A 26,881-nucleotide genomic window follows, 5' to 3' on the forward strand; every position below is an offset into this window, starting at 1 on the left:
TGAGATTTCGAGTCATACTTATATCCTAGCACTTAGTCCAGTACCTGGCACATGGTACTCAGTGAGGATTGTTGACTGATTGATGAGGAAACTATCTTTGTTAATGTGATTAAGTAGTTTCCTATCAATTTGTAGTCTTAGAGACGTGACACTTAAAAGTAAGTAACTTGGTTAGGGTTACATAGTCATGTATGTATTAGATGTAGAACTTGAAAACTGAGTCTTCTGGTGCCAAATTGTTATTCTGTCATTTTCGGTCATGTCCAAGTCTTCCTGATCCCATCTGGGATTTTTTGGGCAAAGATACCGGTTTGCCATTTTCTTCTCTAACCCATTTGATATTGAGGCAAACAAAGCTAAGTGATTTGCTCAGGGTCTCACACTTGGTAAGTATCTGAGGTCAGATATGAATACTCAGGAAGATGAGTTTTCCTGATTCCAAGCTCAACATTTTATCCACTGCCTGAAAGGGTCCTGATTTGCTTCAGCCCTCCTTTTCCCCCATGAGATTTTTCATTAATCTGTTTGTGTTTAGGACTCTATAGGAAGGTGCTATAAAAATTGGTCTTTGACTTTATTTCATTCAATTTTTTGGCCAATAGTTGACACAAAGCCACAGACAGCAACTGAGCACAGTAATTTTGCAGATTAAACAAAATTGAGAGGGATGCTTGGAATTCAAAAGGCTCTAGAAAAACAAATTTCTCAATAAGGAGAAATTAGGAATAAAGATAGTTGGGCAGCAGCACCAGCAATAGAATCAGGAGGATCTGAACTCAAATGTGGCCTCAGACACTTACTAACTGTGTGATATTGTGTGTTTAACTCAGTTTCTTCATCTTCATTCTATCTTTCATCTTCATCTATCATTCATAAAATGAGCTGCAGAAGGAAATGGCAAATCACTGCAATCTCTCTGCGAAGAAAATCTCAAATGAGATCAAAGAGGGTCATTTCTGACTTAAATGACACAACAAAATGGTTTTATATTTGAATTAAAAAAAAAACAACTCTAAGTCTGGTTAGAAGTTTTTTTTTTTTTTTTTTTTTAAACAAATATAAAGGTATATAAAAATAGCTGGGAGTTTTAGTGTATTGTTAGGCAGTCAGTCAGTAAGCTGTCATTGTACAGACCTATTTTGCACCAGACACAATGCTAAGCTCTGGAGATACAAGCCTGTAAATATCTGAGGGCACATTTGAATTCAGGTCCAATGCTGCCCCACAATGCTATTTTTTCAATTATGCAGTTGGATGGCCACTGATGGTGGATATTTTGAAGCCAAACGAGGCTGGAGTAAGTGATTTCTGAGTTTCCTCCCAGTTTTGAGATTCACTGATTTTTTTTATTCCCATACTTGACTATAAGCTCCATTGAGAGTTATATCTCATCCAAACTTTTTGTATCTCCCAGCTTCTGTGTGCTTTGCACACAGCAGGTGCTTAATAACTGACTGTCAAATGAATGAATGCACACATGCATGAACTTTCCTACCTATACAGTGACTATATTTTTCTCTGGGCGATTGGTGTCCAAGCCCCAGGGATTCCGCAGTTTTTAAATCATTGCTCTTCATCTGAATTTCCTTCTCTGGTTTCCTTTACATTTAGTTTCTAGTCTACTCTCCAAGGTCGGAAAGTGTTCGAGGGGTTTGATTTATTGAGCTGTGGGGGAGAGATCCTGCTGTGCCCATAGAGGAGATGGTAATTCTTTGAAAAAGGGATTGTTCAACTCCTACAGAGAGAGGCTTTAGGCAAGTATCAATTAAATTCATTACTATCATCAATAACTACTGAGCTCCTGTACAGGACAGAGCTAAGAAGAGATGCAATTAAACTCCATGACACTAAGGAAAACAATTTTCTAGTATGTATCTTTAAGTTAGTTTTCTAACAATGCTTCCCCTTTTTTCTTTTTTTGGAAAGCAGGCAATTTTGAAATAATAGAAGCTGAGAATCTTGGGCCTCATATAGATTGTACACCATCGGTCTCTTCCCTTGGGATGGGAGAAAAAGAAACAGCTGTTAATAGAATCACGATCCAGTCTATAGAAAAAAAATGGCAGTGAGTATCTTTTTAAATCTGGTTTTCTTAACAGCTCTTTGGAGCCCTGTTCACAATGTGGTCGGTTTGTAATTGGATCTGTAGTCAATCTTTTCCCCCAATGGTTCTGCGCTCTCCTACCCTAAGTGTTAAATTGATTTAGAGCTTGCACTTTAGAGCCATTTCCTAAAATGCATCTTTAGATTTCATTTCTGGAAAGCACAGAATCTCTCTGGCTGAACATTTTCTTGAGTCTAAGCTCCGCCCTTTATAATGCAGTGGAGAAAATGTGATTCCATTGTTGATTTGTCCATGATACTACTCCGTATAACAGCCTCCTTCCTTGAAATGACATTTTCAAGATATTTACAGAAATCATTCAAATATGAGGGAAAGACTTGGAGACATAGTCTTAATAAAAGGCATAAAAGTCCCTTCCCCCTTTACCCCCTCACTTCCCTCCCTCCTAAGTCTAAATTATCTTATTCAGCCTGAAGTGACTGTTTCAAGGAAAGCACTATATCTGTTCAAACAAGATAAAAAGCTATAAACGGCAATCTATCTAGAGTCTCTATGACTTTTGCATTAAGATGTAATTTTCTAGGAATCCTAGGCTAGTCCCAGGAAGATTATAGTTTCTTTTTGTTGGTTAAATTGGAGGGTTGTTTAGCTCAGTGCTGTAGTACCTGCTTTCCAGCGGCTATATGGGGAACACACAGAAATACATCTCTTTTATTGTTGCTTTACTCCACAAGATTTTGCTTTTTCAATGTCATGGTGCAATTGCCTTTTGCTGCATTTAAAATCCCCCCCCCCCCCAAATTTATAGTTACCCGAGAAAAAGACATAAAATTATAACTTTGACTCAGATTCAGTGAGTAAGTAATTTTTGACTTAGAGGTCATAAGACCTAGAACTGAAAAGGAATATTTATTTTTTGGATAAAGAAACTGTGGTATAGATGTGTTAAGTGCCTCACCCAGACACACAGATGAAGAGTGTCAGAGGTAGGATTTAAATACAGGATTTTGTGATTCTCTAGCTACCCACTTTATATGCTTCATTGCGTTGTTCACCATTAAGACAACATTCCATGGAGGTTGCTGAAGGCAAGAAAAGACCCCTAGGTATGTAAATATTCACAGCAACATTATATATGATAACAAAAAGCTGGAAATAAAATATTTGCCCAATATTCAAGGAATGGCTGAACCAATTGCTGTATCTGGATATAATGGAATGAAGGACAAATATGGAGAATTCAAAAAAAAACATGTAAAGATTGTATGAAGTGATGAGAGGGAAGAAGAATGCTAAAGATCTTTATCCATAATAACAACACATTATAAATAAAATAAAATCTGGAAGGTAGCAAAACTCAGGTCAAATACAATAAACAATGTCAGCCCTATATTAACAAGGTTAAAGAACATAGTCTAATTTCTGTTAATAACTGGAAAACTATGAAAATTGAAAGTGATATATTCCTTTGGTTGTAAACACACCATTAGGTAGTTTTGCTTAATTGTTTCTAGGAAATATGTCTTGTAGTATGGCTTAGTTGGGTGCTGAGAAATATCTATAGAATACAAAATATATTGATAAATTTTATTTTTAAAAAAAGTCATTTTTTTTTTGAGATGTATGCAAACAGTCTATACTTTAATTGAGAGTCTATCTATGGCAAGCACATTTAGTTAATGAGGGCATTGGGACTATCACAGAAGGCATAGTTGATTGGAGTCATACTTTTGAGTGTAGAATAGCTCCTGTCAATCCCATGCCTGAGATGTATCCTTTTGGGGTCAGTTGTGTCTCATTTTACAGTATAGGCTTTGGGTTACCCATACTTTTGATTTTTCCAAAACTGTAGTGTTCCATAAGATATTTATATTGCTGCAAGTCATAGGATACAAATAATATTCACAGATATAAAACTGAACATCACTCAGAAGCCAGATTATAGACAAATACATGATGGATGTGAACATGTCCCAATCTATTCCAAATAAAAAGCATGTCATTTCAGCTGACAGATCAAGATCTTTGAATAGATTGGGATTACAAACAATGGAGAGATAAATGGTGGGTACAGATCATTAATATTTGTGGATATATATGTTCAAATTCTTCTACCCACATTAGACTTCTATGGGCTAGGTCTACAATTCTTTATTATCATCACCCAACATAGTTTCACAATCCATTTTCTGTTCCATATGCAATTGAAATGAATTTACAATTTCCATCAAGGACATCCAATGAAGTAATAAAAGCAAGTTAGTTATCAAATAAAGAAGATGGTAAAAAATTAAAGGAACTTACTCATTTAAATGCTTTATAACCTTGAGGACCAAGATAAAAGATCATTTGACAAAGCTTTTATATTAAAGCAATAAAGTCTTTACACCTTTGTACAATGGTCTATATTCTTCCAAGCGGGTCATAAGGTTCATAAGTAATTTGGAATACAGTGACCTAAATGAACCCGTTGACTCATAACCTACGTGAGATCATTTTAATCTTTCCTGTTTGTTGTTCACTTGACACATTTTGTTAGAAGACTTGCTGGCCCACATCATTTCCCATGGAAATTATTGAACCAAAGAAACTCTGTTGCTAGGAAAGGTGAGCAAAAACAAGATCAAAAAAAAAAAAAATGGTTGAATTGTGGGATTTTCAGGAAACAGATCTAAAACTTGTTTTCCTTTTGATGGGCAAAGCAGTTAGCACCAACATTTTAGAAACAGTGAAAAGAATGATGAAGTACTATTAATAAATTTTTTTCATGGTATCTCCTTACCTAGAATGTAAGCTCCTTGAGGGCATGTACTGTTTCATTTTTGCCTTTGTATCCGCAATATGTTGTTCAGTGGTTCAGTGCCATTCAATCTTTGTGAATTCATGGATTTGTCCATGGAGTTTTCTTGGCAAGAAAATGGAGTGGCTTGCAACTTCCTTCTTCATTATGTTCTCATTATAGAGATGAGGAACTGAGTGAAACAGTGATTAAATGATTTTCCCAGTGTGACAGTAAGTGTCTGAAGTCAGATTTGAACTCACATTTTCCTGTCTCCAGACCTGGTACTCTATCATATGTCCCTTCTTGATACATAGAAGTGCCTAATAAATAAATGCTTATTAGTTGGTTAAGAATAGTTCATTCTTCTTTATGGGTTTCTGTGGCCTAAACAACCCATCACCTAGTAGGTAAATCTTGTAATGATTTTACTGTTAGAATAAAAGCTCATAAGCCATTTAATTTAGAGCTAGATTGATAATGAAGCTGAGTTCAACTTCCTCATGGTATAATTGAGGAAACAGAGAGCCAAAAAAATGAAGTGATTTGAATAATGTTACCTGGGGAGAACTGAGATTTCACTAGAGCCCTTTCTCTGCAAAAGCCAGTGTGCTTTCCCCTGGGCCATATTGATGTACTTGACTTGTTCACACAAGCTAGTAGGTTTGCTGTGTTCTAAAAGCTTTTCTGAGCATTCCATTTCCCATATCTGTGTCTCTAAGTAGTGTCTTAGACATGGAATGCATTCTCTCATCCCCATTCCCTCTTAGAATGAATGGAAAAATTTACTGAGCACTATGTGCTAAGTGTGTCTTTGAAAGTACAGATACTTAAATGTTTATTATATTGTATTCACTTTTGTATCTGGGTCAGGTCCTTTGCTCTGGAGGATTGTTGTTGTGATTCCTGAAGAGGAACCATGACATCAGGGAGGTGATTTAAGTAAGGGAAGACTGTACAAAGTCACCAGTCTCATTCTTTCCCCCAGAACCATCTAGGTCTAGTGGCCAGATGTAGAACAGGATGGCTGGAGAAGGCTCTTGATGCAGTGGGAGACCCTAGCCTTTTAAAGCTAAAGTCTTTAACTCTTCTCATTTTAACTGAGGAAACATCTATTCAGTGATTAAGCCTAAATAAAAATTGAGGCAAAAAATCGCCTCTTTTACCTAGTCAAAAAAAATTCAATATGTGAGGAGAAAATCCTCAGAATTTCTGACTAGAATAGAAACAATTGCTCTTTACTTTCACTCTGAGTCAATCTGAGCCCAAACAATGACCAAGTGGGGCTTTTTGGCCAAGCAGCGAGAGGAAGAGTGATGTGGTTTTAAGGTGTGGTCAATAAGAAAGATTGTTTTGATACAGATAGATTGTTTTCCTTCTTTGATGGATCTTCCTACTTTGCATATTCCCAAATGTCCTCTCTACTCTTTTTTTTTCCTCTATACTATTTTTGACATCTCTTCTATACATCCTATTGGCTTTATTTTTGCAACTACCACTCTAATTCAAAGCCTGATAATCTTTCTTTTAGATGATCACAATAGACTCATAACTGATGTCTATGCCTCCAATATCTACTCATTCAAATTCATTCTCTACTCAGCTGTTAAAAATGAAACATTTCCTGGATGTATGTTTTTGTTTATTATTTATTATTTTTACTGCTTCTCCCCTCTCTTTGAACAATTAATAAAAGACCCTCACAACACAACAATCCAGAAAAGCAAATTCCCACTTTGGTTATAATCCAAAATATATTATTTATTCTGGATTATAAGTCTATCCCTTTTATGGAAAGAGATTAGTGGTAAGATTCATATTTACTCCTCTGGACTTTTGATTTGTTTATTGCATTATTAAAATTCTAAAGTCAAAGTGATTTTTCTAAAGCATAGACCTGACTTTGTCATACTTTTATTCAATAAGAATCATTGACCTCTCTAGAATAAAAAATAAAGTCCTTCACAATCTGTCCTTTATGGAATTCTGGCCCATGTATAGTGTTTGTAATGGTATTTTCCCACATGGAGACATTGGAGACCCAGCTTCCTGCTTCTAGGAGAGTAGTAATGGTGTGGAATGGAAATGATTTGGAGAAACTAAGGAGCTTATGTGACTATTCTGTAACTGGTTCTGGTTGGCTAACCATGTGATGATGAGGTAGTTTGGCTGTGGAAACAGTTTTAAAAGCTTTTCGGCTTCAGCCACTGCCTCTTTGCCTTCCTGTTCTTGGGGCAGCTCAGTAGGTCTTTTGGTCATGGTGATTGGTGAAGGGAGTGGAGGTTCTGATCAGGTTTAGGGGATGTCTCAACATTCTGCACTCTAGAATTTGTAATTGTACCTGGTGAGTTTGATACCCTAGAGTTATGAAGCTAGGGGATACTCACTCAGCATCCTGGGGTTCCAGAGGCCAGCAATGCAGTCAATAGAATTGTCAGGAATGTCCTGACAAGCAAGAGGTAACATTCAGGACCTTAGCCCTGTGGTGGTTTAGATAAAGCTCATCCAGCAATGATGGAGCCTTTCAACATGAACCGTTGTTACAATGCAATGTAGGAACTCTGATTAATTGAGCCTTTCTTTCCCAGAGACTGAAATGGGGAAGACTATTCCACAAAAGCATTATAATAAACATTTATGCTTTGTTCTTGACACATATTCAAAGTAATATTTTCATAAAAAAATGCTACCTGATGTCATGGGCAGCTGGGTGGTGCTGGATTTGAACTCAAGATTTTATAACTTCAAATCTGTTCACTGTGCCATCTAGTTGCTTTATGGTAGTTAATTTCAGGGCGATGTTTTCTCATAGTATTGACTCTGGATTGGCTCTTCTCAAGAACAGTCGTTTTCATCCATGCTATTAGTTGTAAAACCACAGAAGTATAACTTATGGCTATAACTCAATTAGTTGTGAATTTATTTTTAATCTTGAGCAAATATCCCCTACGACCAAGTATTGACTGATTCATAATTCTCAGCCAATATTATCTTGTCTTCCCCATATGCTTTGTGCAAAACATGGAGAAAATGTGGTTCCTGGCCTGAAGGAGCTGAGATGGCAAAAAAGGACCATTAATTGTTTGTGGTCATAAAAAAACAACAACAAAAACTATGCAAAACATCACTATAATTATTTCTATTAGAGACTGATTTTCTTTTTTTGCTTAATTATAAAGGTCTTCATAGAGAACAAGGTATTAAGATCTAGGGAGGAAAGAACGTTAAGAACCAGAACAGAAAATACAAAAATAAATACTTGCTCCAAATATATTATATATTTTGAAAAGAGTCTAGAAGATTCAAACGAGTTGAATTTGGTCTCTGACATAGACTGTGTAACCCCGCAACCCTGAGGAAATGGCTTTAATTCAAAAAAGTAACCTTTCCAGCATCATATATCTGGTAAGTGAGTAAGGTAGAATTTGAACTCAGGTCTTCCTGCAAGGTCTAGCATTTTATCTATTGTATCACCTAGTTTCAGACATATTCAGAACTGGTTAGATGGCAAGACTCAATGGATTATTTTTAATGATTCAATTTTTTAAAATAATAAAGATTTATGGATTTTGTCCATTTTCACAAAAAAATTTCTCCTTGTATTCCTCTTCCTTTCTTCTCTCAAGAAGCTATGCCTTTTATAGTAAATATTTTAAAAAGAAAGAAGAGAAAGAAAAAAACTTAACAAAACCAATCAATGCTTTGAAAAAAAAAAATCTGACAGTACGGGCAATTTCTAAACTCCTACAAAGGAATGATGGGAGGCATCTTTTCATATCTCTCCTTTGGGGTTATTTGTGCTTTGTACTTTTGCAACATTCATTTGCATTTGTTTTATATTGTTATTGTTTCCTTTTACATTGGACATATTATTTTCTTGGCTCTGCTTAATTTCATCTGCATCAGATCATGTAAGTTTTTATATATTTCTCTGTATTCGTCATATTTGTAATTTCTAATAACAGCAATATTTTGTTCCATTTATGTATTTCTTCAGTCACTCCCTAATCAAATAAGCATCTATTTTATTAACAAGGCAAGAAGTCTCCAGGGGAGATTCTTAGGGAACTATCCTTGGTTCTGTGAAGTTTAACATTTTTGTCAATGACTTGGAGCAAGATATGCACAGACTGCTCACCAAATTTTGTAGCTGACAAAACTGGAAGAGAAAGCTAACATGATAAATAACAAAAGGATATTTACAGGCTAGCATTGAGCTGATATAATGAAATTCAATGGGCAAAGATGTAAAGTCTTACCTTGGGTACAGAAAACCACCTACACAAATATAAAATGGAAGAAGCATGGATGAAGAGAAGTTGTTACAAAAAGAATATTGATTTTTTTCAGTGGGATTGTAAAATCAATATAAATCAACAGTATGATGTTGATCAAAAAAGCTTATGCAATCTGGGCTGCATTAGAGGGGGGAACAGCTTCCAGGAATTGGAAGTGATAACTGATTTGTACTCTGCCCTCATTAAGCCTCGTTAGGAGTATTGTGTTCATTTCTAAGTACCATAGTATAAGAAAGACATTGATAAGCTGGAAAATGTCCAGAGTAGGGTAACCGGGATAATGGAGGGTTTTGAGTTCATGACATGAAATTGGATAAAGAAATTGGACATGTTTAATCTGGAGAAGAAAAAGCTCAAGGAGACATAATAACTGTTATAAAACATTTGAAAGACCATCATAAAAAAAAAAAAAAAAAGATTACATTTGTTTTTTTTTTGGTTCCAGAGGGCAGAAGTAATGGGTTAAAGTTATAAAGAGGTAAATTTAAGTTGGAAGTCAGGAAAAACTCCCTAACAATTAGAGATGTCCAAAAGTAGAATAGCTTAGCAAAAGAAGTGATGGGTTTCCCTTATTTGAGGGTCTTCAAGCAGGCACTTCTTGGCCTTTGGGCACTAAGTTAGTGGTGACTATTACAAGGAGTCATCTGTAGATCACACCTCATTTGGACAAGGATTTTATGGGACCAATATTATTTAGGAACTCGGTTAATTCTGAGCCAAATGTAACCTGAGCCTCAAAGCCCATTTATATGGGACTCTTCTCATTGATGTATGTAAAATACTCTGCAAACATTAAAGTGTTATATAAAAGCTAGTTATTATTTTTCTTTTCCAATTTTTTTCCCTTGCATGGAGGGTGAAGTTGGTGAAAGCTTGAGAAAATACATCCTGGTCTTTGAACTTCTAGCTTCAAGAGAAAAGACATGTGTTCCAGATTTTCTTCAGGTCCCTGAAAGAAGAGAAAGACTCTGGGAAGAAGCTAACACATAGAGGAGCCAAAAATCTCTAGCAGACAAGTGAAATAGAATAGGACAGGCATCCATGCATGAGATCTTATAGGGATGGGGGAGGTATCTCCTTTTCTGATTTAGTTCACATTGGGTGAACTGTGTGGATATAGCAGGAAAGAGCTCATAGGAATAAAGGAACAAATAACCATTTTTAAAGTTATATTTCTTCTGGCTATGGAGTCAATCAGAGAACATTATTCTCACCCATTTTGGAGGAAAAATGTAGGCTGTAGAGTATCTCTGTGTTCAGTGATCTGGCCCTGCACAGGGCACAGAGTGAAATAAAGGCCCTGAGTTTTGGAGGGGGAAATATGTATACTTTTGATCTTGCTGTTATCTTTGAAGTAAATATCCTTTCTAAAAGCTAAATATTAAATGGAATTGGGGTGGTAGTCACTCACAGGCTATGTGTGTGTATGTGTGTGACAGAGACAGAGACACACACAGACACAGATTTGGGGTTTGAGATAATGGCAGTAAGGAAGAGATAACCATATCCCTGTGACAACAACTAGAAACTTGAAGAGTGACTACAGTGGTTTTGACTCTGTAAGAATGGGTCAGAGCATATTCACTGCATAATGAATGACATAATCCTTATTCTCAAAGAGCTTACATTCTAATGGAAAAGATAAGTACACAGTGAACATAGAATAAATATAAAGAAAAAATACAAATGATCAGTCAAATAACATTAAGTAACTTCTACATACCATATACTGTGCTAAATGTGGATATGGAGATCAAAGTCCAGATTCTCAAAGACCTCACAGTCTAAGGGGGGGAGGGGTGTCAATACATAAACAGCTATGTACAAATAAGCTGTGTGCAAGATTAATTGAAAATAATCAACAGAGAGGACACTCAAATTAAGTGGAATTAAAAAAGGTTTCAGAGATAAGGAGGGAGAACATTCATTAATGGAAGACAGTTGGTGACAGTGCTCAGTCAGGAAATGGGCTATTGTCACTGAATTGAAGAGTATGAGATGGGGTTGTGTAAGAAGACTGTAAAAATTAGAGGGGGCAGGTTGCAAAAGGCTTTGAACAGTAAAGGGAAGATTTGTGATCTTGAAGGTGATAGGAAGGTATTTGAGTAGGGAACACTATGGTCAGAGCTGTATTTTATAAAGAGGTATTTGACATTCTAAATCTGATTTTTCTTGTGCAACAAGATAACTGTATAAATATGTATCCATATATTGTATTTAACATATACTTTAACATGTTTAACATGTATGGGACTACCTGCCATCTAGGGGAGGAGGTAGAGGGAAGGAAGGGAAAAATTGGAACAGAAGTGAGTGCAAGGGTCAATGGTGAAAAATTACCCATACATATGTTTTGTCAATAAAAAGCTATAATAATAATAATTTTTAAAAATGGTATTTGACAACTGAGGAGTTGATGGACTAGAATGGGGAGAGACTTGGGGTAGACAAATTAGCAGGCTATTGTAAAACATAAAGTAGTTCCATTCAAGGGAATTTCTGAGGGAGGACACAAATAATTAAGGGGATCAGGAAAGTGATGCTTGAGTTGCACATTAAAGGAAGAGAAGAGTTTTGTAAGTTGCAGGTGAGGATGGAGCACATTCTAGATATGAGAAAACAATCCCCAAAGGCACAAAGATAGAAGATGGAATATTGTTTGGGGAATGGAGAGAAAAGGTCATTTTATCTGGATTCCAGAGTTCAGCAAGTAGAGAAATGTCTAGTGAAACTGGAAAGATAGGTTAGTGCTGGGTGTGAAGAGTTTTATAACCTAAATAGGGATTTCAAGTTTATACTATAAGCAATTGGGAACCATTAAACTTGATTGAGTAGAATGACATAGATTATTTTTAAATTTTTTTTATTAAAGCCTTTTATTTTCAAAAATATGCATGGATAATTTTTCTTTTCTTTTCTTTTTCTTTTTTTGCTGAGGCAATTGTGATTAAGTTACTTGCTCAAGGTCACACAGTGTCTGAGGCCAGATTTGAACTCAGGTCCTCTTGACTTCAGGGATGGTTCTCTATCCACTGGGCCACCTAGTTACCCCCATGGGTAATTTTTCAACATTGACTCTTGAAAAACCTCATGTTCCAAATTTCTCCGCTCCCCCCTCCTCCCTCTCCTAGGTGGCAATTAATCCAATATATGTTAAACATGTTAAAATATATTAAATACAATATAGGTATACATATTTATACAATTATCTTGCTGCACGAGAAAAATCAGATCAAAAAGGGAAATGAGTGAGAAAGAAAACAAAATGCAAGCAAATAACAACAAAAAAAGTGAGAATGTTATATTGTGAGCCATCCTCAGTTCCCACCGCCTTTTCTCTGGGTGCACTTGGTTCTTCATCACAAGATCATTGAAACTGGCATCAATCGTCTCATTGCTGAAAAGAACCATGTCCATCAGAATTGATCTTTGTATAATCTTATTGTTGCTGTGTATAATGATCTCCATGTTCTGCTCATTTCACTCAGCATCAGTTCATGTAAGTCTCTCCAGGCCTCTCTGAAATCATCCTGCTGATTGATTCTTACAGAACAACAATATTCCATAATATTCATATACCATTATTTAATCAGCCATTCTCTACCTGATGGGCATCCACTCAGTTTCTAGTTCCTTGCCACTACAGAAAGGGCTGCCACAAACATTTTTGCACATGTGGGTCCCTTTTTCTTCTTTCAGTTCTCTTTGGGATACAAGCTCAGTAGAAACACTGCAGGATCTAAGGGTATGCACAGTTTGATAGACCTTTGGCCATAGTTCCAAATTGTTCTCCAGAATGGTTGGATCAGTAGTCAGATTATTTTTTTTTAAAGAGAATCACTTTGTTGGTACGTGTAAGGTGGATTGGATTGAGGATATGTTTAAGGTAGGGCTTTCAATTAGAGACTGTTGCAATAATGTAATCAAGAAGTAAAAGAGGATTTGAACTAAGGCTAGGAGTCATATAAGAGAGATGTTATAATTGGAATGGATATTAGAGATAATCTATTTGAATCCCTTCATTTTAGAGTTGTTTAAACTGAGACCTTGGCTTACCCAAGATCACCTTGGGGCAAATGGTAAATCAGGATTCAAACCTGTGTTCTGAAAACAAGACTTTTTCTCCTACTCCATTTTGCCTCTCAAAAGAATTTTTGTCTGGCTGGAAAAGGAACTAAGGATGTGACAGTGAAAGTCAAGAATACTAACTGCTAGTGACTCAGGGAATCTATGTTATAGACTACTTGTAATTCAGAGAAGGTTTGAGATTCCAAGATCTGAAATGTCAAAATATGAATGGAAGTATATATGAAAGCACTCTAGAAGCTGGTTACCACCCCCTTGTCCCCAGGAATTCATTACCACATGCTGGAAAAGTCACGAATGCTGCACATTGGAACAAGAGAACCATTCACACCATCTGTGAATATCCATTAACCCTTTAAAAATTTTAAGGAAAATCATTAAGTTGGGCCAAGGAGAAATTTGATTAATAGTTTATTTCAATAATAAAGAAAAAGAATATTGTCAGTAAACTATGGTTGGCAATTTTATTTAGAAATGTAAAAAACATTTTTAGTTTATTACTTCTACAAAAACAAAGGTAGTAGGCTGGACTTGGCTTCCTGGTTGCTTCTGAAGTAGTGGGCAGAGTACTGGGTTCAAATCCTACATATTTGCTTCCAATTTTGATTCCCTTTCATTAACTTGCTTTTCTTTCCTTCCCTTCCTCCCTCATTCCTTTCTTTTTTTCCTCCCTAAATACTTTTTGGCTTGATAAACAGGCTTGATATCCACCATAATAAGGGTCACACTATTGAATCTTCTTTGATTTTGGAAACTACTTTTTCAGCATTTAGCCTTAGACTGGCATCATTTAGAAATCCATTAACTTGAATAATAGCCATTGATTACAGGTTTTATCTTCATACCATGAATAAGTTTCCTTCCTCCCTCCCTCCCTCCTTCCCTTCCTTCCCTCCTTCTCTCCTTCCCTCCTTCCCTCCTTCCTTCCTTCCTTCCTTCCTTCCTTCCTTCCTTTCTTCCTTCCTTCCTTCCTTCTATCCTTCTCTCCCTCCCACATTTCCTTTCTCCCTCCTTCTCTCCCTCCCTTCTTTCCTTCCTTTCTTTGCACAGTGAAGTCATTTGAATCATATAGCTTAAATTTGGCTGTCACCTTAGTTGCCTTTATAACCTTAGCAGCATGCCTGAATGAATGGGTAACCTTCTCAATTCATAGCTTGTCCCCTGAAGCTGAAACTATTGCCCATCCTCTGGGCCATTCATTAGAGATATAACCAGGTGGGTCTCCTGCTTTGTGTTGACTACCTGTTCTTGATCCTTGGAATTTACTCCAAGCCACTACTTTTGGCTCCCATTTTTGCCAGGAAGAACATGATGCCTCTTTGACAGGGAACAGAGCCAAACAGGAAAGAAAAGTGATCTTTTTTTGCAAGACAGCCTTTGGGCAAGGCTAATGGTGTGGGAGGTTAGGGAGGAAATACCTCCCTGCTAGAGTTGGAACTGGGCAAAGAGTGCAAAAGTATTAGTTTATGAGAGCCTAATGAGGCAGAATAGAGATGATATAGGCAGAACTGGGCTTGGGAGGGAAGGGAAAGAAAGAGCAACAGTGGATGAGCATAGTGATTGTTGCCACTCCAGATCCCCACAAGAGTATTGTTGTCACCCCAAACTTAGTTAACTGGAACTACTCCTTTTCTCTAGCATAGAATATCCACTTTACCAGGGATTCCTGAGCTTTAAAAAAACTATAGCTATTTTAATACAATAAGTTTTTTTTTTAATAATCCTAGGTATTTTATCCTGTATATTTAAAAATTCATTCTCAGAAGGGGCCAAAGGATTTGCCAAAGTATTTAAATCTACAAATAAGTCGAGTTTCTGCTTTTATGTTTCTACCTTCCCCAAAGATCTATACAACTCACATTGCTCACAGTACCAGTGAAAAGATAGATCCAAATTATTCTACCTTGTGGCCTCTGCCCCTTTCTGTGAGGGATGGGAGCAGCATCTTACACATGTGCAAGTTTCTCCCTATATCTAGGATGTGAGCCACCCTTCTCACCCACTATTAGTTTATGCCTCCTAATCTTTCTCTTTCTACCTCTGCTTTCACATTCCAGGAGATAGTCTTTTTTCTTCTCCTTTTGCTCTTTTAGAACAGTTGCAACTGCTGTTCTTTCTCTTTTATATCTTCCTTTGGCAAGTGTTCTATTTGTTTTTAAAAGTTCAGCTCAAGTGTATGAACTGCATCAATGTAAAGTCAATTCATTGATCCTTCCTGTTTCAGCAATGTATTAATTGTGGGACTTCTTCAATGGACCATGTCAATAGAATAAGAAGATCTCAGGTCAATTTGAATTCATAATTTGCCAAAGAATTGCCCAGGGAATTTCTTGCTTTATTCAAGACTCAGTTGAGGGTAGAAGAGTTAATCTGATTTCTGGTCTGAATAGTTATAACTCAGAATTCCAAATTCACTTGAGGGGATAGGTGTGAGGTTCTCCCAAATATAACTTCCTGCAAAGTAGAATAGAGACATAGATCATAGATATCATTATGAAAGAAAGGACACCCAATCTTGGAGAGAGTGCCAAGAGAAGTGGTATCTTAAACTATATTTAAACAATCACCAGAAGTTGGGAGGAATGCAAGAGTAAGAAGTCTATAATAAAAGGAATTTGGTTAATAGTAGGAAAAAAAGTAGAGTGGAGGAAGGAACTATGGAAAGCTGAGAGTGTACAGGAAAGGTTTCAAAAGTAGGAGGATAGGTTTACAAAGAGATAGTATGACCTTGGTGGGTGAGGGAGAGAGAGGTAATCTGTTTTTTTCTCTAACCTCTGTGGATAGTGAATCTACTCCCTTATATGACCTTCATCCTCCGCTCACTCCACTGGCTGTTGGAACATCTTGAAATCTAGAGATGGTGATCTCCAGATCACTGTGGGGACAGAGAAGTACCCTCCAGATATCATTACCTTGAAAATCCCTGACTGCTTCATTTGGAATTACAGCTTCTCTGTCTCACCATGCCTGTTAAATAAATGTCTTAGTGGCTTTTAAAAAATTTTAATGTCATCTTTCATTCCCTTACTGCAAAAAGTATATTCAAGTAGAACAGACCTACACTTGATAGAATATGCCTTTTTCCCCATCAAAATCTGTCATCACTTCTCTGGAGTCAGTATTGTATACCTTGATTTTTCAAAATGAAAAACTTTGGTGTGAGAAAAAAATGGATAAATGCACAAGGATTTGACACAACAGAGTATTTCTTTGAGAAGTGTTGCTTTAAAAAAAGAACAAAAAGATCTTTTTGGAACACATGCTATGAGGAAAAATGCCTCGGAGGTACAAAAAGTGGATCAGTGTGAAGGGGAGCACGTTTTCGTGTTCCCATAAAATTAGCCTTGTTCTTTGGTGAGAAGGCCAAGAGGTTCTCATTTTATTTCTGGTTTTGTTGTTAATTTGTTCGGTGACCTCCAAGGTCCCTGACTTCAACTTTCTAGTTTTTAGTTTTTCTTATTTACAAGAACCAGATTCTTTTACCTATTTTGATCTTTTCCTCCATCTTAGTATGAAAGAGAAATAAAATAATTAATAAAAGACTCTTGAAAGTGCCTTAAAAGGAATAAAGAAGTGTTATTGAAAATATTAAATTCCCATTGAGATTATATATAAATAATAAAAAAGGAATAGAATAAAATCAAAATTCTACTTGCCTTTTTCTTAGAAAAAAAATTAAGTTCTTAATATTGTTTTAGGCAGACTGCTATCAGTGTCAGATAAATAGCAGACACTTAATAAATGCTTTTTGACTGACTATTCTGTTCATAAAAACACATGACTTGTTGATTAAATGTTTACCATGTTCTAGGCATTGTGGTGAGCTACCCTTAGGGAGTTCACAGTTTAATCAGGGAGATGATATGTAAATAACTAGGAACATATAAGATGTATATATATCAGTTAGATGAAGGACAGTATAGAACAAGATGCAGCTAAGTGGTGCAGTGGATAGAACACTGGGTCTAGAATTGGAAAGTCCTAATTTAAATCTGCCCTCAGACACTAGCTGTGTGACCCTGGCCAAATCACTTAAATCTGTCTGCCTCAGTTTCCTTCTCTGGAAAATTAGCTGAAGAAGGAAATGCAAACCATTCCAGAATCTTTGTCAAGAAAACCCCAAATGGAGTCATGAAGAGTTGGATCAAGAAAGGCTCTCCTATATTTAGTGGGATTTAAGCTGAGTCTTGAAGGATGTTGGGAAAGTTAGGAAATGGAGGTGAAAAGGGAGATCATTTCAGGCATGGTGGTGGTGAGGTTGGGAGTTATTCCTAAGGCTGTGGGAAATGTGGTGTGGTTTCCAAGGGAGAAATTGCAAATAGATTAGTATTTCTTACACCTGGAAAGTGGATTATAAAGCTCATGAAATGGAAAAGTAGATAGGAGTGTTGAGAAATGCTTTAAATGCCAGAGGAGTAAATATTTATATTAATATTAAGATAATTATACTTAGGTACCTATTAAGAATAATTTGTACCTTGAAAAAATTCCCTTTTTTGAGGCTTTGTAAATATTAATATGTATTTTTAATTTTTTTCATTTAATTTTTATTTTTCAACTAAGAATTATTTATTTTCTCTTTCTGTATGTGTGTGTATGTGTGTATGTTTGTGTGTTTGTATCTCTTTCTGTCTCTGTCTCTGTCAGTTTGTCATTTTGTGCCTTTGACTCTGTCTCTGTCTATGGCTCTGTTTGTCTCTCTCTCTGTTTCTGTCTCTGTCTCTGTCTCACTCACTTTCCCCGTCTCCTACTCCCTTCCCTATTTAAAAGGAAAAAAAGAAAAAGAAAATCCTTGTAAAAGATGTGTGTAATGGAAGAACAACCCATAAGGTCAGACATTATGGGCCTGAGTAGAGACAGTTCTCCATGGGGAACAGGTGGTAAAGCCTAATTTTGAACTGTGATGACATGTAATGGGAGTTCTTTAAAGAGACCTTGGTGCATGAGTGGGCATTCTGTAACTGGTTCTATCTAGTAGGCTATCCCCTTTTTGGATAGGGGGCTCTTTAATTGATTATAGAGACATTCTTGCCTTTCTCTCTTGGTTTGATCTGCTAGTGGTTTGGTCTTCTGTTTTTGTTTGATTTCTCTCTGTATGACTTTTTCCTGGTTGAGTTTGGTAAGAGGTAATACCCTAAGGGAAGAGATTACCTCTGAGGATAATATGTTTTTGTTGTCTGGTCATTTTTTCAGTCATGTCCTGTTTGTGACCTCATTTAAGATTTTTTTTGTTTTTGTTTTTTGGCAACTATAGTACTAGAGTGTTTTGCCATTTTCTTTTGCAGTTCCTTTTACAAATGAGCAAACTGAGGTAAAAAGGTTTAAGTGACTTGTTTAGGATCACACACCTAAAGCATCTGAGATCAGATTTGAATTCAGGAAGATAAGTTTTCCTGCTTTATCTTTTAATGCTTTATCTACTGGAACACCCTTTGAGGACAACATTTTTAACCCATGAATGAAGCCAACTTGATTCTTTGTCTGCCTCAATGTTTGTTTATTAGCTTTAGGTTAAGAGAATAGAAATTATGACCTAGTGAGTTTTGAAATGTCAAGAGGATGAGTCATTTAGGATTTGGAAGTATGGGAATCTGGGAGTTGAGACCCTGTCAGGTTTTGTAACCAACTAGAATATTCCCCCAAAGCTACCTTCAGAACCGGTAGCAAGGTCACATTTTTTTTGTACACTTGGGATCTTTGCTAGTTGAAAAGTGTGCAAAATCCTTCATAAAATCTTTATAATTCCCCTCCTTTTTCTAGACTCCTTATACCTTATTCCCCTCTGCACATTCCTAGATCCAGTAACACTGCTTCTCTGCTGTTCCATAAATAAAACACTCCTTTTCTGGCTCTCGATGTTCTCTCTAGCTCTCCCTCAGAAATGTTCTTCCTACCTATAAATATCTATCTACATCTATATAGAGCTATCCATATAGATAAATTCTTATCTATCTATCTAAATATCTATCTATATTTATTTCTCTATCCTATCTTACTTTGTATATACTTATTTGTTTTCCAATTAGATTGTAAGTTCCTTGAGGACAGAGACCATCTTCTTCCTCTTTTTATATCCTCAGTACTTAGCACCATACCTGATATATAATAGGCATTAAATATATCTGTTTGCCTCATGGAAGTCAAAGTCTATTACTAAAATCTGAGGTGATATAGGAGAGAGTTTGACCTTGAAGTGTTGGAGGGAAATGTTTGTATTTGTTTTTTTCTATATGTTCTATTTATGCTAATCTATGTTAATTGATTAAATGGAACTGGGACTTTAGTCATTGGCCAGCTATGGTTTGGGGAAACACTTTTCTGCTATTGGTCTGAGTCATTATAGCAATAGAGAAAGGTATTCTTACCCCTCAGGGATATCACTAATACTCTGAGGGGGAGAAGTGGTAGTCTTACTCTCATTCATATGCATAGTCAGGCAAAACAAATTCTCACTAATGGGAGAATTTGTTTTGCTTGACTGTGTCCTCAAATGCAAATGCATTTTAATGGCACTTTAAGAAAGAAGTATTCCTCTCTGTCTACTTGACCTAGGAAGACACTCCATCCACTATGTCATTTCCTACCATTCCTTCACATCCTGCTTGCTTTCACCTTCCATTCCATTTCAAGAGAAGGAAGGGTCACCCAAGGAAGTATAAAGCTATCTCTAGCTTGGTATGGCTCCTTTTCTTATTCTTCCCTAAGCTCAACTCAGTAATTTAAGGACTATATTGATTTTATTCTAGGCAGAGGAACATCCTGCAGAAGGGATCCAGGACCAGGGATTTCACACCTTGATCTTAAACTATAAAAGTAGAATAGGAGCTAAAGTATTCCTGATCCCACCTCCGTGCCCTGCCATTGCTCCACCCTTCCCCCCAAAAGAAAGAAAGTCTATGTATCCCTAGATACTATGTGTCCCTCTAAGTGTGATAGGATACTTGTAATGACTGAGATTCCAAATTGGAGTTATTGTGGTTCTTGACTGTTATTTTTCTAAAAGGGTAAACCTCTTAAGTAATAATACATATATATTTTGAAACAAATAATGAATGATAACAATGAAACTCTTTGAGAAAATGATAGAATCAATCCCCAGCATTAACTCTTATTAAAAAAGAAATTATTTATTTGTATTCTGGACATAAACACCAAACAAAATGGAGACATTTCTATCTATGTAACAGAAGAAAAAAAGAGAACTGCTTCACATTTCTATTATGTACAGATAGCTTTTCTTTTTGTGTATAAAATAAACTGAATCCATAGCTTCTACAGCTTTCTTGCTTGCTTAGAAGCAATCTCATTTACCCTTATTGATTTGAGACAGGTCAGTCAGTCAACAAACATTTATTATTTAAGTGCTTGCTAGGTATTATTTATTTATTACTAAATGCTTGCTAGGTATTATTTATTTATTATTAAGTATTCACCAGCTATAATAATAATTATTAGCTATAATTATTACTTCTACTCTAGCTCTATAATCAAATCCATTATTCTAGGAAACTGTCGCTTCCCTTCTGTAACCTCAGTTTCCTCATCTGTAAAGGGTTGGACTGGATAACTTTTATGGTCCTTTTCACAACAAAGTATATTTTGCCACATGTTTATGATGATACCTAGTTTACTCTCTTTGCTAATAATAATAAAAATAGTTGGCGTTCATAGAGGGCTTTAAGATTTGTGAAGCACTTTACTGGGACAGCCAGATGGCTCAGTGGATAGAATGCTGGGCCTGGAATCAGGAAGACTTGAATTCAAATGTAGCCTCATATACTTACTAGGTATGTCCTGGACAAATCCTATAGACCTCTGTTTGCTTTAATCTGGTGAAAAAAGAAATGGCAAACCACTCCAATGATCCACAGGGTTGTGAAGAATCAGACATGACTGAACAAAAACACTTTACATATATTATTTGATTCTCACAAAAACCCTTGAGGTTGGTTCCAATTTTTTCAGATGAGGAAATAGTCTGAGAGTGGTTAAGTGGTTTGCCCAGTGTCTGCCTGCTGGTAAATGCCTGGGGCAGGATTTGGTACACCTTGGGCAAGACTGTTCTGTATGTGTGTGGGGAAGAGTGGGAGGGAAGGGAAGGATGGGACACAAAGAAAACCAAAAACATAGCAGTCCGTCATATTTTAAGAGTACCTATTGTATACTGGTTGGAGAAGTTGCTTTCCTTTCTTCCTTCCTTCTTTCCTTCCTTCCTTCCTCCTTTCCTCCCTTACCTCCTTCCCTCCCTTCCTCCCTCCCCCTCTCTCTTTCTTTTTCTTCCTTCCTTCCTTCCTTCCTTCCTTCCTTTCTTCCTTCCTTCCTTCCTTCCTTCCTTCCTTCCTTCCTTCCTTCCTTCCTTCCTTCCTTCCTTCCTTCCTTTCTCTCTCTTTTTCTCTCCTTTCTTTCTCTCTCTCTCTCTCTCTCTCTCTCTCTCCTCTCCTCTCCTCTCCTCTCCTCTCCTCTCCCTTTCTTTCACTATTGACTTAGACAAATGAGTTTATTTTCTAAGTACTACATATGATCGTTCCATGACTAGCATTTGGTGGGAAAGGAGTCAAGTCTTAGATATATAGCTTGGGGCACTTTATTCTTTAAGGAAAAATGGTCAGAAGCACTGTTTGAACCTACAGAATATTTTCCAAAGACTAACAATATTTAGGGATGGGTGGACTGATAGATTTCTGAAGAGAACAGAGCAGTCATTCATGTGGTACTTTTTAAGTTTCCTTTGCCTCCTTTGGAGAAGGATGGGTAGAAGAGACTCTAAAGATATATATTCATTCCTCCCTATGAATTACATCTAGGCAGAACTATGTGAATACACATAAACTGCATGAGCAATACAAATACAATTATATATATATTATAAGATATATTATATAAGGAACACTGAATTTAAAGTTAGTGGCTCTAGGTTCAAACAGTAGTTCTTTAGCTATAAATAAAATGAATGAATGAATGATTAATATTATTTATTTATAAAAAATAAACAAAATAACTGAAATTATTTGTTTACAAATTAGATTGAAAAAAGCTAGATTGGATGAACTTTCAGGTCCCTTCTACTCTAGCTGTATAATCATATCCATTATTCTAGGAAACTGTCACTTCCTCTCTGTAACCTCAGTTTCCTCATCTGTAAAAGGAAAGGGTTGGACTGAATAACTTTTATGGTCCTTTTCAGAACAAAGTATATTTTGCTACATGTTTATGATGATATCTACTATGCCACAAAGTCTTTCTAAGTGAAGGCTCCAGTTTCCAGGGTACAATCCCCTTATGAGATTTAAACAATACATGCATTTGGAAAGTTCAGTGTTTTGTCATTAACCTCCACTTGACTTAGGACTGTAAACTTTGGTCAGCTGGCTGATCAGTCCCTTGTCTAATTTTAAAAACACATACGCAGCATGTAGCAGTTATTAGTTCTCATGAGTTCTCTTTCTTCAAATGAAAAAACCTTCTTTCAGAAGTAAAGTAAAATGTTAACTCTTGAGAAGCATTTCGAGTGATAACATGCTCTGTTATAAAATTTTATAGCCACTGGATCAAGTCCATGATTTCTTTGCTTATAATTACTTTGGTGAAATTCATGTGAATAGTTTACATACTGGTAAGTTGAAATCATAGTTCAAGAGCAGAAGAAGAGGTCAAGAACATTTTCTGTTCCTTCAGGGTGTGTGGTTAAGGACTTGGGTCTCTTTTTCCTTAGAAAGCAAAGCTGTGTTTAGCTTGCAGGGTCAGCATGAATCCCATCAATGTGCTGATCTGTTTATTGTTGAAAATCCAAGTGGGGCATAAAATCTGCCCCCTAAGAAGGGACTGAAGAAGTTTTATTTTTAAATTTAAATTTATGGAATAAAAAAAGCATTTCTGTAACAATATAATAAAAATGCATGTGAAACCACAATCTGTTCTTTTAAAATATATAATAAAGGTGTCATGTAAATTTATTTTCTTTTTCAGTTTTTTTTCTTTCCCCCCAATCTCTTCTCTAGAGATGGCTACCATTAGACATATGTATGTGTGATTTACAATATAGGTATCTATATGTTTATGTTTATATAAATGTTTACATATTTATAGAAGTAATATATGTAAAATAATTCTACACTCACTTCTATTTATATGTTTAATTATTTTCTAGGAATTAACCACAGGATTTTAGAACTGGGAGGGGATCGATTCATCCAACCAACTTTACAATGAGGAAACTAAAATCTAGTGAAGTTAGATGACTTGTCTATGACCACACAGCGAGAAATGATAGGTATGAACTAATATCTTTTGACTCCAAATTCAGTATTCTTTACATGATTCCACTATCTCTAGTTCTCTCAATTGGATTATAAACTTCTTGGAAACAAAAGTCAAATGTTCTATATTTTCCTAGTGTCAGCACAATGTAATATAAAAAATAGAGTAATGAAAAATCCATCATATTTTGTAGATAGACTAGTTTGGTCTAGACCTCTTTTTTTAGGAACCAACACTAATAATCCAGTAATAATTAGGCATTATTATTTTGAGAGGAAGGGAGAGAAAAATCAACTAGAGTATTAAAGCAGCAACTTAATGTCTAATTTAAAAATACTAAAAAATACTATTGGCTTGGTTTCATGAATAGAAAGCTGACTTCAGATTCAGGAAGACATAGGTAGGGGGATTTAGCCCCATGAACTTTAAAATAATTCACTTTTGTTTTAAAAATATTTTAATTTTTCTTAATATTTTTATTAAATTTCATTAACATTAACTATCATTTCATATATTTTAAAATATTTTGTTAATATAATTGCTTTTTCTTATATTTATAAGTTCATGGATTCAATGTGTTTCTGAGAAGAACTCTTTGGATTTCATCCAACTGCCAAAAGAATCCATGACACAAAAAAGTTTAAGCTCTTTTATTCTAGATTGAAGATCTATATAGACTATAAATCACAATTTCTTAATGCCTTAGATATCTCTTTAAGATTGTAAAACTTGGAGGGTGTGATGACCTATAATTTCCTTCTCTCTAAAATGAAGATAATAATGGAAACTCCCAGGTTTATCGCTGGGATGAAGTGAGATAACAAGTAAAATGCTCTGTAACCCTTTAAGCAATACATAAATACTATCATCATTTCCTCAAGCCAAATTTGAAGTTTGCCTAACTGATCTTGGGCGGATCAATTAGCCGCCTTGAACCTCAGTTGCCTCAACTGTAGAATGAGGTGGTTGGATTACATGTCTCAGAGACCTCTTCTAACTGTAAATAAATGAATGAATTAGATTACTATGTCAGTAGAATTATAGCTCTAGTTGTTCTCTCTAGTTGTTATCACTGGCATAAAGATAACTTCTTTATCAAATATGCTGGGCTTACTCTCCTAACCCACGCTCAAACCAGTGGGCTGAGTCCCCAGAGTTTGGCTAGCTTCATCATTCTGCAGGGTTCTGGGTCAATCTCTTCATTACATTTCACTGGTATCTTTTTTTCCCTTGGCATTTGTACAAATCTTTCTTATAAGAAATATCGGAGTCTAGAATCAATCTAAGTCAGCCTCACTTATTTCATAAGCAAAATTTCAAATAACATTTTCAGAAAAGCAAGTCAAGGAATAACTCAGATTTATTTTTTAATTTTATTGAAAAGTTTTGTTGTATTTTTAAAAAATGACAGTTTCTCTTTTGATGAGGTGGGAAGCTCAGGGGCTTTCACAGTTCTGATCTGATTACTGTTGGGCATGGAAACTGACTTGCTTTATTTCTGATGTTGACCAGTTTTCTCCTCTTAGACAATCTGGTGGTCCCTGCTTCTGGGGGGTTCACAAAAATGATACCAGACCTACTTCAGACACCTAACAGTGCATCCCATTGCAACTCTAAACTCCTGGCCCAAAAAGGACCTCCAGCCTTAGTCTCTCTGCTAATTAGATCACAAGAAATAGTCACTGTGCCCAGTTGTTTTTTGTTTTTTATCTCAGAATTATTTTCCCTTATCTTCTCTCCTTCAGATTGAGACCTTGCTTTTAAGGAGGAACAGAATTTAAGCAAAGCCAGAAAAAAAAACAAAAACAAAAACAAAACACAACAGAACAGCCCAACTATAATTTTCTATTGAGAGGAAGGATATGGATTTCATTATCAATTCTAAAAGAATGGGATTGATTACATCTAAGGAATGGGTTTTTTACAATTAATTGGAGTATAACTGTATTTTGGTATTATTGATTACATTATTATAGCCACTTTGGATATTTAAAATAGGTTTTGGAGTGGAATTGAGCTGACTTTCTCTGGAAATTTTGGCACTGTGTACAGTTTAGTCCTGAATGTATTTTGTGTATACTGAATTGTATTTTGGGATGATGAAGTCATCATCTTATTTGTCCCTTGGTCCCCATGATTGCAGTAGAGGTTGAAGCCTTTGTCAAAAATGGATGGCAATTCAATAATCCTAAAATATCAGCCCACCCAGAAGAATTTCAAAGGATAATAGATTTAAAGCTAGATTTGATTTTAGAGCCTACCTAGTTCATCCTTCTCCTTTTACAGATGAGAAAAAAAGTTCATAGGTCAAAAGACTCACCTAGGATATAATGCTTAGTAAGGATATGAATCCAAGTCCATCATTTTATCCAAATGCAACTTTGAGAATAAATCCAACTTCTTCCCAACTAGATAGTACAATTCACAGAATACTGGGCCGGGAGTAAGTAAGACCTGATTTTAAATCCAGCCTTAGATCTTTATAAGCTGTCTGACTCTGGGCAAAATAATTAACCTCTAATTTCCTCAGTTTCCTCAACTATGAAATAGGAAAATAACAACTCTTACCTCCCATGGTTGTTTTAAGGATTGAATGTTTTAATATTTATAAAATGTTTAACATAGTGCTTGTCTATTTTTTTCCTGCCATTCTCCCTTTTTGGGGAAAGTGAAGTCTATGAGCCTCTGTCTCTGTACATGTGCTTCTGTCTCTGTGTCTCTGTATTTCTGTATGAATCTGACTCTCTGTCTCTTTTCTATCTGTCTCTGTTTCTCTCTGTCTCTGTTTTTGATTCTCTCAGTCTCTGGCTCTCCTCTGTATCTTTCTCTGTCTCTGTCTCCATCTACCTCTGCCCTCTGTTTCTCTTTTTATTTCTCCATCTCTTTCTATGATTCTCTCTGTCTGTCTCTGTCTGTCTGTCTATTTGTCTGTCTCAGTCTTCCTGTGTTACAGAGGGATTAGCTCCTCCTCTGGTGCCTCATCCCAGACAGTTCTGTCACCAACTAGCATTGTATTACATTGAGACAGAGCCTGAGACTGGACATCCAGTTTCTATCTATTTCTCCAACCTCCTTTTTCTCTTTCTGAGCACAGGTGACTAAAAATCAATTAATCAATCAATAGATCTCTACCACTCACCAATCAGTACCATTTTATTGTTATACATTATTCTCTTCATTCTTCTTTGCTCTGTGTCAATGGCTACAAGTCTTCCCCTATTTCTTTGAGTTCCTTCTGTCTACTGTTTCTTATGGTGCAATCATCCTTTATGGGGTTCTTGTACCATGTTCAATCCTTCTCCAATGAGAAGTCATTTTGTTTCCATATATTCTTTGCTATCCTAAAGAATAATAGCTTTTATTACTTTTTTTTTTTTTTTTTTTAACAAAGCACCT

At 36.0% G+C, this 26,881-nt stretch overlaps 1 long non-coding RNA gene across 1 annotated transcript in view; it reads left to right on the plus strand.

Moving 5' to 3' along the window:
- The first annotated feature begins 1,933 nt into the window (after positions 1–1,933).
- LOC116419250 overlaps positions 1,934–26,881 on the plus strand; it is a 61,162-nt gene continuing 36,214 nt past the window's right edge. Inside the window, exons 1-2 of the long non-coding RNA XR_004229510.1 lie at positions 1,934–2,065; positions 23,376–23,498. This is a non-coding gene — a long non-coding RNA (uncharacterized LOC116419250). The remainder of the gene's footprint in view (positions 2,066–23,375; positions 23,499–26,881) is intronic.

This window comes from Sarcophilus harrisii, chromosome 5, assembly GCF_902635505.1.
Source record: "Sarcophilus harrisii chromosome 5, mSarHar1.11, whole genome shotgun sequence".
Lineage (NCBI taxonomy): Eukaryota > Metazoa > Chordata > Mammalia > Dasyuromorphia > Dasyuridae > Sarcophilus > Sarcophilus harrisii.